The 18,559-nt window shown below is 44.7% G+C and overlaps 1 protein-coding gene across 6 annotated transcripts in view; it reads right to left on the reverse strand.

The window, feature by feature from the left end:
- MELK (maternal embryonic leucine zipper kinase) overlaps positions 1-2,129 on the reverse strand; it is a 148,710-nt gene extending 146,581 nt beyond the window's left edge. For all 6 annotated transcript variants that reach the window (XR_010343903.1, XM_064379974.1, XM_064379979.1 and 3 more), the window contains exon 1: positions 1,990-2,129. The gene's annotated coding sequence lies outside the window, so the exon portion shown is untranslated. The remainder of the gene's footprint in view (positions 1-1,989) is intronic.
- Positions 2,130-18,559: the final 16,430 nt, after the last annotated feature.

The raw sequence follows: 18,559 nt of genomic DNA on the forward strand, positions 1-18,559 counted from the left end.
TATAGCTGCTGAAGGCATATCAGTCAATGTGAAAAACAGCCTCTCAACTGTGAATAATGAAGAAGGAAATTAGACCCCAATCAGACACCTGAGTGCCTTTCTGAGCTTGACTAAACAAACAGAAGAATTGCCAGGCGCGGTGGCATATCTGTAGTCCCAGCTACTTGGGAGGCTGAGGTGGGAGGACCGCTTGAGCCCAGCAGTTCTGGGCTGTAATGCGCTATGCCGATTGGGTGTCCGCACTAAGTGTGGCATCAATATGGTAACCTCGTGGAAGCAGGGAAACACCAGGTTGCCTAAGACGGGGTGAACCGGCCCAGGTCGGAAACGGAGCACGCTTCAAAACTCCTGTGCTGATCAGTAGTGGGATCACGCCTGTGAATAGCCACTGCACTCCAGCCTGGGCAACATAGAGAGACCCCATCTCTTAAAAAAAAATAATAATAATTGGGGATATATATAATTGGGGTCTTTAACGTCTCTGAAGAGCAAGGAATTGGCTAGATAATGAGAAGTTTATGGTTAAATTTTATAGGATAGCAATAAATTGGGGGCATTTTTTAACAGTATTATTTGGGTTATTCTATTACTTGATGTGTAATACATTTGTTTTGTCTAGGGAGCTTGGAAAGACACTGATGCTGAGGATAATTTCAAACAGGAAGTAGAATACAGAACGGTGTTTCGGATTTTGTTTGTTTGCTTGCTTGAGACAGGGTCTCACTCTGTCACCAAGGCTAGAGTGCCGTAGCGCGATCTCGGCTCACCGTAACCTCCGCCACCTGGGTTCGAGCGATTCTCATGCCTCAGCCTCCCCAGTCGCTGGGATTACAGGCATGCACCACCATATCCGGCTAATTTTTTTTTTTTTTTTTTTTTTGTATTTTTAGTAGAGACGGAGTTTCGCCATGTTGGCCAGGTGGTCTAGAACTCCTGGCCTCAAGTGATCTACCTACCTCGGCCTCCCCAAGTGCTGGGATTACAGGCGTGAGGCACCAAGCGGGGCTCAGAATGACTTATAATGTGGCCTTGTAACACATTTAATTAGCAGCCTGCCCTGCTCCCTTGCAAAGGCTTCTGGGAGCACCAACGAGGCACTCATTGGGATTGATTTGCCCATCTAGTTGGTCCATAATAGTTACACAGAAAGGACAGATCCTCAGGTGAAACAAGCCCACAAAGGTACTTTTCTGGTTTTCTAATTTCTCCCAGACCCCATGGGAAACAAAAACCAAAATATACACCAAAGTTAGGAACACTGGCCTCTAAGCAACAACCCAGGCTCCTAACGCTCACCTCATTCCACTAACAAAGGAGAAATACCAAAGGTTAAGCTCAAGAATAATTACTCATCCTAAGTGCTAGGGGCCTGATCCCTCTCTTGGGCAGCCTTTCCTGAGGGGGTCTCCCCTTTCTCGCTCCCTCCTCCCCACACCAGGTTTCTTGGTGGGAGCAACCCTGTTGCTGCTATTACTGATAGAGCATTCGGTGAAAACTCCCCTTTTAGTGGGAGCCTATGAAGCCACTACTTTGGGGAGATGATAGGAGAGGATGGATTTGGACTGAAAAGGTAGTGATAACATATCTCCTTTTGTACTGGACTGCTCCAGTAAACTGAGTTGCACAAACAGAAAAAACTCGAAACCCATCTTTGAACTTTTTTCACGGAGAAGAGTCACTGAAACTGGAAACAGGAAGTGGAATTTCACATCTATTGCAGCCTCCTAGGTGGCAAACGTTTGGCCTTAACGCCTCTTCAATAACCCTGTTAGGTAGACACGGTCATTATCCCCACTTACAGAGGAGAAAACCGTGGGTCGGAAAGGTAAAATATCTCGTCCAGGGAATAGGGCTGGTAAAAGTGCAGGGTTCCGATGAAATCCTCCAGTCTCCCGAGAGGCAGGAGCAAACTGGACTTGAACCGCTAAGCCCCGCACAGCCCAGACCCCAGACCCCGCAGGGTTGCGGCGGGCAGGCGAGAAAACTGACCTGAGGTGCGGAGGGCACGGCGGGGCAGCGCCCGACAAAAGGACAGAGGCGCCGGACAGGACAGAGGCCCGCTCTCCTGAGACAAGCAGCTCGTACAGAGTTCCTAGTAATCTTTTCGAGCTCCGGGTTCTGGCCGCTTCCGCCCGCCAAGGGAATCAAATCTCCTGGGCCGGAAGGGGCGGGGCGCGCGCGGGAAGCGGGCGCGCGTACAGTACGGGTTGGGAGTTCTCACCCGGGTAACGGCTCGCGGTTGCTGTAGAGCCCTGAAAGGGCTGGGCGGGAGGTCCACTGGGCTGCGAGGTCACCTTGTGTGAGGCCTTGGTCTTGCTCTGGAGGGCACGTGATGATTTTCCAGGTGCCGTGGATATGCCAAGTCTCCACATAACCCAACTTTCTTTTTTTTTTTTTTTAAAGAGACGGGGTTTCACCATGTTGATCATGGTTGGTCTCGAACTCCCGACCTCGTGATCCTCCCGCCTCGGCTTCCCAAAGTGCTGGGATTACAGGTGTGAGCCACTGTGCCCAGCCTCAGCTGGGACTTTTTAAGAGTCATTTTAATACACAGCCAAGAGCCACTTAATGAGGGGGACAGGTCTGAGAAATGCGTTATTATGTGATTTGGTCATTGTGAAACATCACAGTGCACTGGACTACTTACTAAGTCAGGAAGGATTTAAAGATACCAAAGGCAGGTTGTGCGCATGGCTCACACCTGTAATCCCAGCTTTTTTTTTTTTTTTTTTTTTTGAGACGGAGTTTCACTCTTGTTACCCAGGCTGGAATGCAATGGCGCAGTCTCGGCTCACCACAACCTCCGCCTCCTGGGTTCAAGCAATTCTCCTGCCTCAGCCTCCTGAGTAGCTGGGACTACAGGCATGCGCCACCATGCCCAGCTAATTTTTTTATATTTTTAGTAGAGACGGGGTTTCACCTTGTTGACCAGGATGGTCTCGATCTCTTGACTTCGTGATCCACCCGCCTCGGCCTCCCAAAGTACTGGGATTATAGGCGTGAGCCACCGCACCTGGCCGTAATCCCAGCTCTTTAGGAGGCCAAGGCAATAGCAGAATTGCTTGAGGCCAGAAGTTTAGACCAGCTTGGCCAACATGGCAAAAACCTGTCTCTACAAAAATTTTCTAAAAATTAGTGTGGCATGGTAGGTCATATCTGTGGTCCCAGCTACTCGAGATGCTGAAGCTAGAGGTTCCCTTGAGCCAGTGAAGTCAAGACTGCAGTGAATGACAGAGCAAGACTCTGTCTCTTAAACAAAAATAAAAAGATACTAAAGGCTGGCATGGTGGCTCATGCCTATAATCCCAGCACTTTGGAAGGCCAAGGCGGGTGGATCACTCGAGGTCAGGAGTTTGAGACAAGCCTGGCCAATATGGTGAAACCTGTCTCTACTAAAAATACAGAAATTAGCCAGGCATGGTGTTGCATGTCTGTAGCCCCAGCTACTTGGGAGGCTGAAGCAAGAGAATGGCTTGAACCCAAGAAGCAGAGGTTAAAGTGAGCCAAGATTGCACCATTGCGCACCAGCCAGGGCAACAGAGCAAGACTCTATCTTAAAAAAAAAAAAAAAAAAGATACTACAGAGAAAGTTCAGTCTCCCAGGGAAAATGGATGGCAATGAAGGAGCGTGGGACAAACAGAAAAAATAACAGCACCACTATAAGGGCATGTAGGGTGGAGATAGGAAGGACAAGTGACTCCAATATAGACCACAAAAAAAGATAGGTACATAAATGGTTGAGAACAAGTCTTGACATCAAACTCCAGCATCACTACTGTTTTACAAAACATGCACACCATGGTTTAATATTTCCGGCTGTTGTGAGAATTAAATGAGTTATGGATATAAGGTTCCTAAGCTTAACCAATTTTTTTCTTTTCTTTTCTTTTTTTTTTTTTTTTGAGAATTCCTAAGTCTCAAGAGCTTAATAAATTGTAACTATTCTTTCATGCTATAAAGACACAGCATTAGGCCAGGGCCATGGCTCACGCCTGCAATCCTAGCACTTTGGGAGGCTGAGGCAGGCGGATTATGAGGTCAGGAGTTCAAGACCTGCCTGGCCAGCATGGTGAAACCCTGTCTCTACTAAAAATATAAAAATTAGCTGGGCATGGTGGTGCGTACTTGTAATCCCAGCTACTTAGGAGGCTGAGGTAGGAGAATAGCTTGATCCCAGGAGATGGAGGTTTCAGTGAGCCAAGATTGCACCACTGCACTCCAGCCTAGGCAACAGAGCAAGACTCCATCGCAAAAAAAAAAAAAAAATTAGACTATTTTATTTTATTTTTTAGATACAGGGTCTTGCTGTGTCACCCAGGCTGGAGTATAATGGCTGATCATAGTTCAGTGCAGCCAAACAATCCTCATGCCTCAGCCTTCCAAAGTGCTGGGATTACAGGCGTGAGCCAGCACCCAGCAGCATTATTTCATTTTATTTTATTTATGTATTTATTTTTGAGACAGAGTCTCACTCTGTCAAGGCTGGAGTGCAGTGAGAATTAAATGAGATATGGATATAAGGTTCTTGGGCTTAATAAATTGTAACTATTATTTCTTGCTATAAAGATACAGCATTAGGGGCCGGGCGCGGTGGCTCATGCCTATAATCCCAGCACTTTGGGAGGCCGAGGCGGGTGGATCACGAGGTCAAGAGATCAAGACCATCCTGGTCAACATGGTGAAACCCCATCTCTACTAAAAATACAAAAAATTAGCTGGGCGTGGTGGCGCGTGCCTGTAATCCCAGCTACTCAGGAGGCTGAGGCAGGAGAATTGCCTGAACCCAGGAGGCGGAGGTTGCAGTGAGCCAAGATAGCGCCATTGCACTCCAGCCTGGGTAACAAGAGTGAAACTCCATCTCAAAAAAAAAAAAAAAAAGATACAGCATTAGGCCAGGTGCAGTGGCTCACACCTGTAATCCCAGCACTTTGGGAGGCTGAGATGGGTGGAACACGAGGTCAGGAGTTCGAACCAGCCTGGCCAGCAGGGTGAAATCCCATCTCTACTAAAAATACAAAAATTAGCTGGGGATGGTGGCATGCATCTGTAATCCCAGCTACTTGGGAGGTGTAATCTCAACTCACTGCAACTTCCACCTCCCGGGTTCAAGTGATTCTCCTGCTTCAGCCTCCAGAGTAGCTAGGACTACAGGCACGCACCACCATGCCTTGCTAATTTTTGTATTTGTAGTAGAGATAGGGTTTCACCATCTAGGCCAGACTGGCCTCAAACTCCTGACCTCAAGTGATCTGCCCGCCTCAGCCTACCAAACTGCTGGGATTACAGGTGTGAGCCACAGCACCTGGCCTTATTTTAAAAGTAGCTTCCAGCCTGGACAACTTAGCAAGACCCCATCTCTATCAAAACAAAAAAAGTAAAAAAAAAAGACTAGCCAGGCGTGGTGGTGTGTGCTTGTGGTCCCGACTACTCAAGAGGCTGAGATGGGAGGATAGCTTGAGCCCAGGAGGTTGACACTGCAGTGAGCAATGATTGCACCACTGCACTCCAGCCTGGGTGACTATCTCTAAAAAGAAAATTAATAAAATAAAAGTAGCTTTGAAATACCATGTTTGAGAATCATGATGATTTATTGTAGGTTCAGTGAAGAGGACAAGTCCTGCCTTCTGGGATCTCTTTTACTACTCCTTGAACCTGAGGCTATGGCACCCTGCTACCACCCGGTGGCAGCAGACCCCAGTCACGGGATCCATTGTTAGGCGAGACGACTCCTTTACAAAGATTATGGACAGAAAGACAACCAGACTTGAGGCACCTCCTGATGGAATGCACAACACCATCTTGGTTTAGCCTTGTTAAAAAACCTAAATCCAATTAAGGCGCTAGATCCAACTACCAGTTTACAGGAAATATAAGAGAGAAAGGAACATGCTCAACAACATCAGGCAGCAAAATCCACACTGGAAAACTACAGGACAAATATCTAGTTTCTTACAAATAAATACATGAATAAATGAGGAAACGAAAAAGCTGGAAGGAGAATCTTCAGATTAAAATGACTGAAGAGGCAAATTAACAAATCACAAAAGAAAGCATTCATGGCCGAGTGCAGTGGCTCATGCCTGTAATTCCAGCACTTTGGGAGACCAAGGCCAGTGGATCACCTGAGGTCGGGAGTTCAAGACCAGTTTGACCAACATGGAGAAACCTGGCCTCTCCTAAAAATACAAAACTTAGCCAGGCGTGCTGGTGTGTGCCTGTAATCCCAGCTACTCAGGAGGCTGAGGCAGGAGAATCGCTTGAACCCGGGAGGTGGAGGTTGCGGTGAGCCAAGATCTCGCCATTGCACCCTAGCCTGGGTAACGAGAGTGAAATTCCATCTCAAAAAACAAAAAAAGTATTCGTGGGACAATCAGGGAAATGTGAATGCTGACTGGGTACTGGATGATGCTAAGGAATCATTGTTAAACTTTTGGGGAGCTGCTGATGCTATTGTGATTATATTTTTCAAAGGAAGTACTTTTAAGGTTTTTTTGTGGGGGGAGACAGTTTTACTCTTGTTGCCCGATCTTGGCTCTCTGCAACCTCCTTCTCCCAGGTTCAAGCAATTCTCCTGCCTCAGCCTCCCAAGTAGCTTCGATTACAGGCATGCACCATCACGCCCAGCTAAATACTTTGAAGTTTTTAAAGAGATACATAATGAAATACAGGTAAATGATAGAATGTCCACGATTTACTTCAGAATAATCTGGGACAGAGAATGGATGAGAGATGGAAACAAAACTGGCCAATAGTTAACAATTGTTAAAGCTGAGTTATGGTATTTGAAAATTATATCTTTGCTACTCAAAATGTCAGCAGACAAGCAGCACGGCAGGGCCTGGCAGGGCGCAGTGGCTCACGCCTGTAATCCCAACACTTTCAGAGGCTGAGGCAAGAGGATCACTTGAGCCCAGGAGTTCGAGACCAGCCTGGGCAACACAATGAAACCCTGTCTCTACAAAAAATACAAAAATAGGCCGAGCGTGTTGCCTCGCACCTGTAATCCCAGCACTTTGGGAGTTTTGCTCTTGTCACCCAGGCTGGAGTGCAATGGAGCGATCCTGGCTCACTACAACCTCTACTTCCTGGATTCAAGTGATTCTCCTGTCTCAGGCTCCCTAGTAGCTGGGATTACAGGCGCCTGCCACCATGCCCAGCTAATTTTTGTGTTTTTAGTAGAGACAGAGTTTCACCATGTTGGCCAGGCTTGTCTCGAAATCTTGATCTTAAGTCATTCACCTGCCTAAGCCTCCCAAAGTGCTGGGATTACAGGTATGAGCCACTGCACCCAGACTGTTACTACTAGTTTTGAGACAGAGTATCACTCTGTCATCCAGGCTGGAGTGTGGTGGTATAATTTCAGCTCACCGCAACCTCTCCCTCCTGGATTCAAGTGATTCTTGTGCCTCAGCCTCCTGAGTAGCTGGGACTACAGGCACATGACACCATATCCGGCTAATTTTTTTTTTAATTTTAATTTTTATTTTTATTTTTTGAGACGGAGTTTTGCTCTTGTTACCCAGTCTGGAGTGCAATGGCGCGATCTCGGCTCACCGCAACCTCCGCCTCCTGGGTTCAAGCAATTCTCCTGCTTCAGCCTCCTGAGTAGCTGGGACTACAGGCACCCACCACCATGCCCAGCTAATTTTTGTATTTTTAGTAGAGACGGGGTTTCACCTTGTTGACCAGGATGGTCTCAATTTCTTGACCTTGTGATCCACCCTCCTCGGCCTCCCAAAGTGCTGGGATTATAGGCATGAGCCACCGCCCCAGGCCTTTTTTATTTATTTATTTTTAGTAGAGACAGGGTTTCTCCATGTTGCCCAGGCTAATTTCGAACTCCTCACCTCAGGTAATCCACCTGTCTCAACCTCCCAAAGTGCTGGGATTGCAGTCATGAGCCACCGCACCCGGCCTGAAGAATTTAAGTTTCCATCTTGATTTCATTGTTGACCCAGTGATCACTTGGGAGCAGATTATTTAATTCCCATGTATTTGCATGGTTTTGAAGGTTCCTTTTGTTTTTTGTTGTTGTTGTGTGTTTGTTTGAGACAGAGTTTCGCTCTTGTTGTCCAGGTTGGAGAGCAATGACGTGATCTCAATTCACTGCAATCTCCAAGTGATTCTCCTGCCTCAGCCTACGGAGTAGCTGGGATTAAAGGCGCCTGCCACCATGCCCAGCTACATTTTGTATTTTTAGTAGAGACAAGGTTTCACCATTTTGGCCAGGCTGGTCTTGAACTCCTGACCTCAGGTGATCCGCCTGCCTCAGCCTTCCAAAGTGCTGGGATTACAGGTTGAGGGACCGTGCCTGGTCCTTGAAGGTTCCTTTTGGAGTTGATTTTCAGTTTCGTTCCACTGTGGTCTGAGAGAGTGCTTAATATAATTTCAGTTTTCTTTCTTTCTTTCTTTCTTTCTTTCTTTTTTTGAGATGGAGTTTTGCTCTTCTTGCCCAGACTAGAGTGCAATGGCACGATCTTGGCTCACTGCTACCTCCGCCTCCTGAGTTCAAGCAATTCTCCTGCCTCAGCCTCCTGAATAGCTGGGATTACAGGCATGCACCACCACACTCAGCTAATTTTGTATTTTTAGTAGAGATGGGGTTTCTCCATGTTGGTCAGGCTGATCTCAAATTCCCGACCTTAGGTGATCCACCCACCTCAGCCTCCTAAAGTGCTAGGATTATGGGCACGAGCCACTGTGCCTGGCCATATTTTTGTCTTATAGGTCCTGTGAGATTTATGCTTTAAAGAGGTTCTGGTTTGATTTGTCTCCATGATTTGTTTCAAGATTTAGAATTCCTTTTAGCAGTTCTTGTAGTGCTGGCTTGGTAGTGGTGAATTCTTTTCAGCATTTGTTTGTCTGTCCTTCATTTATGAAGCTTAGTTTCACTGGATACAAAATTCTTGGCTGATCATGGGTTTAAGGAGGTTGAACATAGGGCAGATAACCTGATGACAATGTGCCTTGGTGATTATCTTTTTTTTTTTTTTGAGACAGAGTCTTGCTCTGTTGCCCAAGCCGGAGTGCAGTGGCACAATCTGGGCTCACTGCAAGCTCCACCTTCCAGGTTCAAGTGATTCTCCTGCCTGAGCCTCCCACGTAGCTGGGACTACAGGCGTGTGCTACAGTGCTGGCTAATTTTTGTATTTTTAGTAGAGATGGGGTTTTTCCATGTCGGTCAGGCTGGTCTCAAATTCCCGACCTCAGGTGATCCACCCACCTCAGCCTCCCAAACTGCTGGGATTATAGGCATGAGCCACTGTGCCTCAGGGGGCAATGATCTTTTTGCCATGAATTTCCCAGTTGTTCTTTGAGCTTCTTATATTTGGATGTCTATGTTTCTAGCAAGGCTGGGGAAGTTTACCTTGATTATTTCCCCCAAATATTTTTTTCAGACTTTTAGATTTCTCTTTTTCCTCAGGAATGCCAATTATTCTTAGGTTTGGTCATTTAACATAATCCTAGACTTTTTGGAGGTTTTGTTCATATCTTCTTCTACTTCTTTTTTTTTTGTCTTTGTTGAATTGGGTTAATTCGAAAACCTTGTCTTCGATCGCTGTTCTTTCTTCTGCAAGTTAGATTCTATCACTGAGACTTTCCAGAGCATTTTGCATTTCTATAGATGAGTCCATTGTTTTCTGGGGTTTTGATTGTTTTTTATTTATGCTATCTTTTTCACTGAAGATTTCTCCCTTCATTTCTTGTATCATTTTTCTGATTTCCTGAAATTGAGCTTTGCCCTTTTCTTATGCCTCCTTGATTAGCTTAATAACTGACCTTCTGAGTTCTTTTTCAGGTAAATTAAGGATTTCTTCTTGGTCGGATCCACCGCTTCTAAGCTAGTGTGATTTTGGGGGGGATGTTAAATAATTTGTTTTGTCATATTACCAGAGTTGGTTTTCTGGTTCCTTCTCATTCGGGTACTCTCTGTCAGAGGGAAGGTCTTGAGATCAAGGCTGTTGCTCAGATTCTTTTGTCCTGTGGGTGTTCCCTTAATGTGGTACTCTCTCCATTTTCCTAGGATGTGGCTTCCTGAGAGCAGAGCTCTAGTGATTGTTATCTCTCTTCTGGATCTAGCCACCAGCAGGTCTACCAGGCTCTGGACTGGTACTGGGGGTTGACTGTACAGAGTCATGTGATATGAACCATCTGTAGGTCTTTCAGCTGTGGATACCAGCACAGTATTTGGGGTGTCTCCCAGGTCCTGCAGGAGCAATCCGCTTTCTTCCGAGGGTCTGTAGGTTCTCTTGGCTTTCCTGATCTATTCCTGCAGTAGTTCTGGAGCAAAAGTTCACGATGCGAGAGTCCACACACTGCTCTGTCCCTCCAAGTGGAAGCTGCAATCTAGTCCTGCCTCCAGTCCACCATGATCCCTCCCTACTCGACAGTTATGTATCTGGATTGCAATGGTAATTACACAAAGCTACGCATATGGTAATGTCGTATAAAGCAAGACACATACACACACACTAATGATTGCAAGTATAATGGGTTAAGTCTAAATAAGCTCTGAGAATTATACCAGTGTTGGTTTGCTATCTGAATAGGCTCTGTGCCTTGCACCAATGTTGATTTCCTGATTTTGATACTGCACTGTAGCCATGGAAGATATTAACATTGAGAAAAAAATGGAGTGATGGGTGCACTGGACATTTCTTTGGAAGTTCCTGCTAATCTATAATTATTCCCCCCCAAAAAAGTTTACAAAATATTGAGATGCTATAGCATGTAATGGAGGAGGGCAGGGATGCCACAATATCTTCATAGCAAATAATTGCTTTGTGTCCTTTAGGATTTTCCACTGTATCACCAGAAATTCCTGTAAGAGAAAAATCTGTTTATAATGATCTGAGCTGATTCTGTTTTACATACAGAATTGCCAGGAACCGAACTGCTGTGTAAACGTAGGGAAGATAGTATTTTGTTTTGTTGGGAACCTTACCAAGTGTTGTTGACCATTTTGGGAAATCAAATTGTTTTTGGCCATGCATCTACTAGAATGTGAGTGTCAGTGCGACATTCCTGGGTCACTACATTTGTAATTGCAAATGCATATGCAGGTCAGCGTGGTGGCTCATGCCTGTAATCCCAGCACTTTGGGAAGCTGAGGCAGGCAGATCTCTTGAGGTCAGGAATTCAAGACCAGCCTGGTCAACATGGTGAAACTCCATCTCCAGTAAAAACACAAAGGGCCGGGCGCAGTGGCTTATGCCTGTAATCCGGCTGAGGGGGGCAGATCATGAGTTCAGGAGATCAAGACCATCCTGGCCAACATGGTGAAACCCCATCTCTACCAAAAATATAAAAATTAGCTGGGCGTGGTGGCAGGCACTTATAGTCCCAGCTACTCAGGAGGCTGAGGCAGGAGAATTGGTTGAAACCAGGAGGCAGAGATTGCAATGAGCCGAGATTGCGCCACTGCACTCCAGCCTGGAGACAGAACAAGACTCTGTCTAAAAAAAAAGTGGGGGGCTGGGGGCTAGGAGATCGATAGCAGGGGGTGGGGAGGTTGGAGAGGGATAACATTAGGAGAAAGACCTAATATAGGTGACAGGGGGATAGAGGCAGCAAACCACCATGGCAAGTGTATACCTATGTAACAATCTTGCAAGATCTACACATGTACCCCAGAACTTAAAGTAAAAAGCAAAAAACAAAAACGAACAAACAAACAAAATACAAAAATTAGCCGAGTGTGGTGGCACATGCCTGTAATCCCAGCTACTCGGGAGGCTGAGGCAGGAGAATCGCTTAAACCCAAGAGGCAGAGGTTGCAGTGAGCCAAGATCATGCCACTGCACTCCAGCCTCTGTGACAGAGTGAGACTCTTATCTCAAAAACAACGCAAAAAACGAAAACAAATGCAATGCAAGTAGATAACAGAGAAGATTCAAAACTCCTTTTAATCGACTTAGAACCAAATACCAATGATTAAATTGGCAGAGTAATGAAATGAAAATACCATTAAATTTCATTAATAAGGGGTATTTTATGAAAAGTTATTTTTGCCACTTTATAATTTTAACACAATGCTAAAACATATTATTGAAATTTACTTATTAAGCCATTTAGTTTAAGTATTCCATGTATTTCAACTTTGATGCATTTCCCATGGGTCTTCATGACAATTTCTCTCTAGCAGTACCATCCCATAGAAATACAATGCAAGCCATATTATAACTTTAAAATTTTTTTTTTTTGAGATGGAGTCTCGCTCTGTCACCCAGGCTGTGGTGCAGTGGCGTGATCTCAGCTCGCTGCAGCCTCTGCCTCCTGGGTTCAAACTTTAAATTTTCTAGTAGCCATATTTAAAAGTTTTCTTAAAATGGTGAATTAATTTAAATATTTTATTTAACTCAATAGATACATAATATAATTTCAACATGTAATCACTTAGGAAAAAAATTTTTTTTGAGATAGAATCTCACTTTGTTGTCTGTGTTGGAGTGCAGTGGTACAAATACAGCTCACTGTAGTCTCAACCTCCTGGGCTCAGGTGATCCTCCCCACTCAGCATCCTGAGTAGCTGGACCACAGGTATGTGCCACCATGCCAGCTGATTTTTTTTTTTTAATTGTAGAGATGAGGTCTCACTACGTTGCCCAGGTTGGTCTCAAACTCCTGAGTTCAAGCAATCCTCTTGCCTCAGCCTCCCAAAGTGCAGGGATTATAGGTGTGAGCCACCGTATCTGGCAGAAAAAATTATTAATGGCGTATTCTATATTCTTTTTTATACTAACTGTTTGAAATTGGATACATGCTTTACACATATAATACAGCTCAATTTAGACTAGTTTTGCTCAATAGCCATGTATGGCCAGTGGTTACTGTATTAGACAGCATAGTTCCATAGCTTTATATATTTATCCATCTTCTCCTTTAACCTATCAAGAGTTATAGTCTCTTAAATCTTTTTAAGTCATAGATACTCAAGATATGCCTCTATATAAGGTAGAATTTTAAAATAGGAGATTTGGGTGTTACATTATCCTTATCTTTGTAAAAAGACAAATGGAAATATTATACTTTCTCATTTTTTCCAATTTGACATCTAAAATTTGCCTTGGCGTGTGTTACCTCTCCTTCAATTAATTTTTTTTTTTTTTTTTTTTTTGAGATGGAGTTTCTCTTGTTACCCAGGCTGGAGTGCAATGGCCGATCTCGGCTCACCGCAACCTCCGCCTCCTGGGTTCAGGCAATTCTCCGGCCTCAGCCTCCTGAGTAGCTGGAATTACAGGCACGCGCCACCATGCCCAGCTAATTTTTTGTATTTTTAGTAGAGGCAGGGTTTCACCATGTTGACCAGGATGGTCTCGATCTCTTGACCTTGTGATCCACCCGCCTTGGCCTCCCAAAGTGTTGAGATTACACGCGTGAGCCACCGCGCCCAGCTAATTTTTTATTTAAGCTGGGTGCAGTGCCATGGGCTTGTAGTCACAGCTACTTGGGAGGCTCAGGCAAGAGGATCTCTTGAGCCCAGGAGTTGTAGGCTGCCATGAGCTGTGATTGCACCACTGCACTCCAGTCTGAGCAACAGAGCAAGATCCTGTCTCTCAAAATAATAAAATAAAATGTTGTTTTAAAAAAATACTTCTTTCTCTTATCATATACAAATAAGTCTAGTCTGATATAACTTAACTGTAGTTTTTCATTCCATCATTCATCAATAAGTTTGCTCTTTCAATCTTCTACAAATCTTTATCTGAATGGCTTCCAAGTCTTAGTTCTTTTAAGTTGAAGTTGATTCATAACACGAGCAAGCATCTTACTGATCATACCCGCTACTGTAGTTGTAGTGAAGCATTTATTGTATATCGTTACATACAGATTATGTTATTATAACATAAAGCATTTACTGTATATCATTAATACAGATTATGTTATAGTAACATAATGTGTATGTAACAATATACAGTAAATATATACTATAACATACTATCTTTTCTTTTTCCTTTCTATTATGGTTAAGATATTATCTTTTATTTTCTGGAAGTTATGAGCTTTGGCAGGTTATATTTTCTTTGAATTTTATTTCAGGATAATAAAAGTGGTGTCACCAAACATTTTTTAATCTAGATCATTATTTTTATTTATTTATTTATTTTTAAGACGGAGTTTTGCTCTGTCAGCCAGGCTGAAGGGCAATGGTGTGATCTCGGCTCACTGCAACCTCCCCCTCCTGGGTTCAAGTGATTCTCCTGCCTCAGCCTCCCGAGTAGCTGGGATTACAGGCACCCACCACCACATCTGGCTAATTTTTGTATATTTAGTAGAGACAGGTTTCACCATGTTGACCAAGCTGGTCTTGAACTCCTGACCTCAAGTGATCCACCCACCTCGGCCTCCCAAAGTGCTGGGATTACAGGCATGAACCACTGCGCCCGGCCGAATCTAGACCATTATTATTATTGAATAAGGGAACTAACAGAGAGAAGAACTTCCTTAGGGTCAATGATTCTAAGGGTTTCCCTTTTATTCCTAGTGTTAGCAAAAATATATTAATTTTATCAGTCAGGATAGGATATATAAGGGGTCAGCTAATATAGCCCCACTTGCTTTTGCATATAAAGCTTTAATAAAACTCAGCCATGCCCACTCATTGACATATTACCTATACAGCGCTTTTAGCACTGCAGTGGCATTGTGTAGTTTTTACAAAGACCATATAGCCTGCAAAACTTGAAATATTTACTGTCTGGACCTTTACAAAAAGTTTGCTGATCCCTGGGCTAGGTTATCCTGTGGTTACCAGCAACCCCAATGCCTCTGTGGTTTACAAGTACAAAAGTTTGTGTCTCTCTTACAGGACACATCCGCCATGGGTAGGCTGAAGTCTATTCCTTCCACCTTCACTCTGGGAATCCAGGCTGACGTATCAACCTGTATCTGAAACATGGATGATTTGGGGGCAGATAAAAAAGAAGGGAATCACAAAAAAGCTCTTAGAGTTTCTGTCTAGAAGTAACACACACATCATTTCTACTTCTGTTTCACTGGCCAAAGTCATATGGTCAAGCCTTGAACTCCTAACATTGGTGGAACGTGGAAGTATAATTATTTCCTAGGCAGGGCAATGAATATTTGGGAATCGTAAGAGTCTATCATATTGTTCATTATCAAATGTATGTATACAATAGTAGGTTATGCCATTCTAGTGAAAAAGAGTTGTTGTTCACTGCCTTTAGTCCTTCCTAACCAAAAAATTGTCCCTTGACACCAGAGAAGGGGGAACTGGCAATATGCGCCCAGTTGGATTTCAGGATTGTCATGAATCAGTAACTACCATGTCCTGTTGCCCAGCTCTGTAAATGACAATATCTAAGTCATCATATCCCTATTTCACCACTGTATGCTGAATGTGTGGAAGAAGAATAACTTGTCCTTATTTTAAAAAACAAAGCAAAACAGAACAAAACTCTACATCTAAAGAGCTGCAACTAAGGAGCCTCTTCCACATCTAGACTTGATTTAGTTGATGAGATCATTGCCTTCACACCATTGCCTCAGTGGGAGGAAACTTTTAGGGGAGGGTGAGAGTGGTAGGTCCACGTCAGGATTCAGAATAAGAAACTAAAAAAAAAAAAAAAGAAGAAGGGCACGGTGGCTCACGCCTGTAATCCCAGCACTTTGGGAGGCCGAGGTGGGTGGATCACGAGGTCAAGAGATCGAGACCATCCTGGTCAACACCGTGAAACCCCGTCTCTACTAAAAATACAAAAAATTAGCTGGGCACGGTGGTGCGTGCCTGTAATCCCAGCTACTCAGGAGGCTGAGGCAGGAGAATTGCCTGAACCCAGGAGGCGGAGGTTGCGGTCAGCCGAGATTGCGCCATTGCACTCCAGCCTGGGTAACAAGAGCGAAACTCTGTCTCAAAAAAATAAATAAAAATAAATAAATAAATAAATAAATAAATAAAGGATTTAGAATAAGATTTTGCAATTGGTCAAAATATTTAAATTTCTTTTAATATTTAGGATTTTTATTACAAGTGGGAGGAATGCGAATTGTTGTGGCCAGAGGAGTGACAGCAGTAGCTTGAATCGAAACTTGACTTTTTTTTTTTTTTTGAGGTGGAGTTTCACTCTGTTGCCAGGCTGGAGTGCAGTGGTGCAATCTTGGCTAACTGAAACCTCTGCCTCCTGGTTTCAAGTGACTCTCCTGCGTCCTGAGTAGCTGAGATTACAGGCGCGCACCACCACACCCAGCTAATTTTTTTGTATTTTGAGTAGAGACAGGCTTTCACCTTGTTGGTTCAATCCTCACCTTCACCAGAACTGGCAGTTTCCACTTTGATGGACAAACACCTGACCTTGTGATCCGTCCACCTCGGCCTCCCAAAGTTCTGGGATTACAGGTGTGAGCCACTGCGTCTGGCCTTGAAACATGACTTTTTTTTTGAGACAGAATTTCACTCTGTCACCCAGGCTGGAGTGCAGTGGTGTGGTCTCAGCTCACTGCAAGCTCTGCCTCCCAGGTTCAATTGATTCTCCCACCTCAGCCTCCCAACTAGCTAGGACTACAGGCACGTGCTACCATGCCTGGCTAATTTTTGTATTTTTAGTAGAGATGGGTTTCACCATGTTGGCCACGCTGCTCTTGAACTCTTGACTTCAAGTGACCCACCCGCCTCGGCCTCCCAAAGTGCTGGGAATACAGGTAGACCACCACGCCTGGCCAAAACATGACTTTCATCTGTTTCTCCACTCCCTGTACACAGGTGCCTTATTTATAATCGAGTGTTCAAGTCTACCTCCTACCCTTGAATCTGGGCTAGCCAGATTTACTTGGACCAAAAGACTTTAGCACAAGTGACACTGGACCAGTTCAGTCCTCACCTTTAATGGAACTGGCAGTTTCCACTTTAATGCACTTTTCTAAGCCAGCCACCAGATAAGAAGCTAACTAACCTGGGACCGCCATGCTGTGAGGAATTATAAGCTAGCCACAAGGAAAAAAAGAACATGTAGAGGACCACCAGGCACCTGCAGCCCAGCCTAGCCTGCTGTCAGCTGAGTGCACTTGAAGGGACCCCAGCCATTGTCATGTGGAACAGAAGCATCACCCAGGCAAGCCTGAACTTCATTCCTGACCCACAGAATCATGAAAATAATAAAGCATTGTTCTTTTAAGCCATTGAATTTTGGGGTGGTTTGTTAGGCAGCAAGAACTTACTATCCTCTGAATGGCTCATAGCCATGCAAGAAAGCAAATATTACTTGTTTATTTATTTGAGATGGAGTCTCCCTCTGTCACCCAGACTGGAGTGCAGTGGCACAATCTCAGCTCACTGCAACCTCCCTCTCCCTGTTTCAAGGGATTCTCCTGTCTCAGTCTCCCAAGCAGCTGGTACTACAGGCACGCACCATCATACCATCATGCCCGGCTAATGTTTGTATTTTTAGTAGAGACAGTGTTTCACCATGTTGGTCAGGCTGGTCTCAAACTCCTGACCTCAAGTGATCCACTCAGCCTCTCAAAGTGCTGGGATTACAGGCATTGTGGGTCTGCCTTTCCCAGCCCACTGACTCAAATGTTAATCTCCTTTGGCAACACTTACACAGACATACCCAGGATCAATACTTTGTATCCTTCAATCTTGGTCGAGTTGACACTCGATATTAACCATCACAGACTGCAAAGCAAGGACTGAGTCAACTTTGCAAGAAAACATCCTTAAAGGCCAGGGGCGGTGGCTCATGCTTGTAATCCCAGAACTTTGGAAGGCCAAGGCGGGTGGATCACCAGGTCAGGAGTTCAAGACCAGCCTGTCCAATATGGTGAAACCTTGTTTCTACTAAAAAATACAAAAAGTAGCTGGGCATGATGGCACATGCCTGTAGTCTCAGCTACTCTGGAGACTGAGGCAGGAGAATCATTTGAACCCAGGAAGCGAAAGTTGCAGTGAATCGAGTACACCATTGCACTCCAGTCTGGGGGACAGAGCAAGACTCCCTCTCAAAACAACAACAAAAAAAACCACAGGCCTGGCGGGGCATGGTGGCAGTGGCTCACACCTGTAATCCCAACACTTTGGGAAGCCGAGGCAGGTGAAACACAAGGTCAAGAGATCAAGACCATCTGGCCAACATGGTAAAACCCCATCTCTACTAAAAATACAAAAATTGGCTGGGCGTGATGGCGCACGCCTATAGTCCCAGCTACTCAGGAGGCTGAAGTAGGAGAATCAGCCTCCTAGGAACCCGGGAGGCAGAGGTTTCAGTGAGCCAAGATCCTGCCACTGCACTCCAGCCTCACAACAGAGCGAGACTCAGTCTCAAAAAAAAAAAAAAAAAAAGAACCACAGGCCTCAGCTGGCCTTGAGGCCAAGACTGGACTCCATGCCAACACCTCTATTGCAGCTGAGAAACTGGTCTATAAAAGGAATTCTGGAGAAAGATCTGCCAAGCCCATTTGTTCAACCTTATGAAATTCTTCTGTCCACTCCCATGGTTGTACTTTGTATAGACCACCCACATGGATACACACATCTCATCGCAGGTCTGCCACAGCCACATCCAAACCACCAAAAAGGAGACACTCGTGAATCCTCAGCAA

Source organism: Aotus nancymaae, unplaced genomic scaffold, assembly GCF_030222135.1.
Source record: "Aotus nancymaae isolate 86718 unplaced genomic scaffold, 86718_ANA_hifiasm-v0.15.2.pri h1tg000003l, whole genome shotgun sequence".
Classification (NCBI taxonomy): Eukaryota; Metazoa; Chordata; class Mammalia; order Primates; family Aotidae; genus Aotus; species Aotus nancymaae.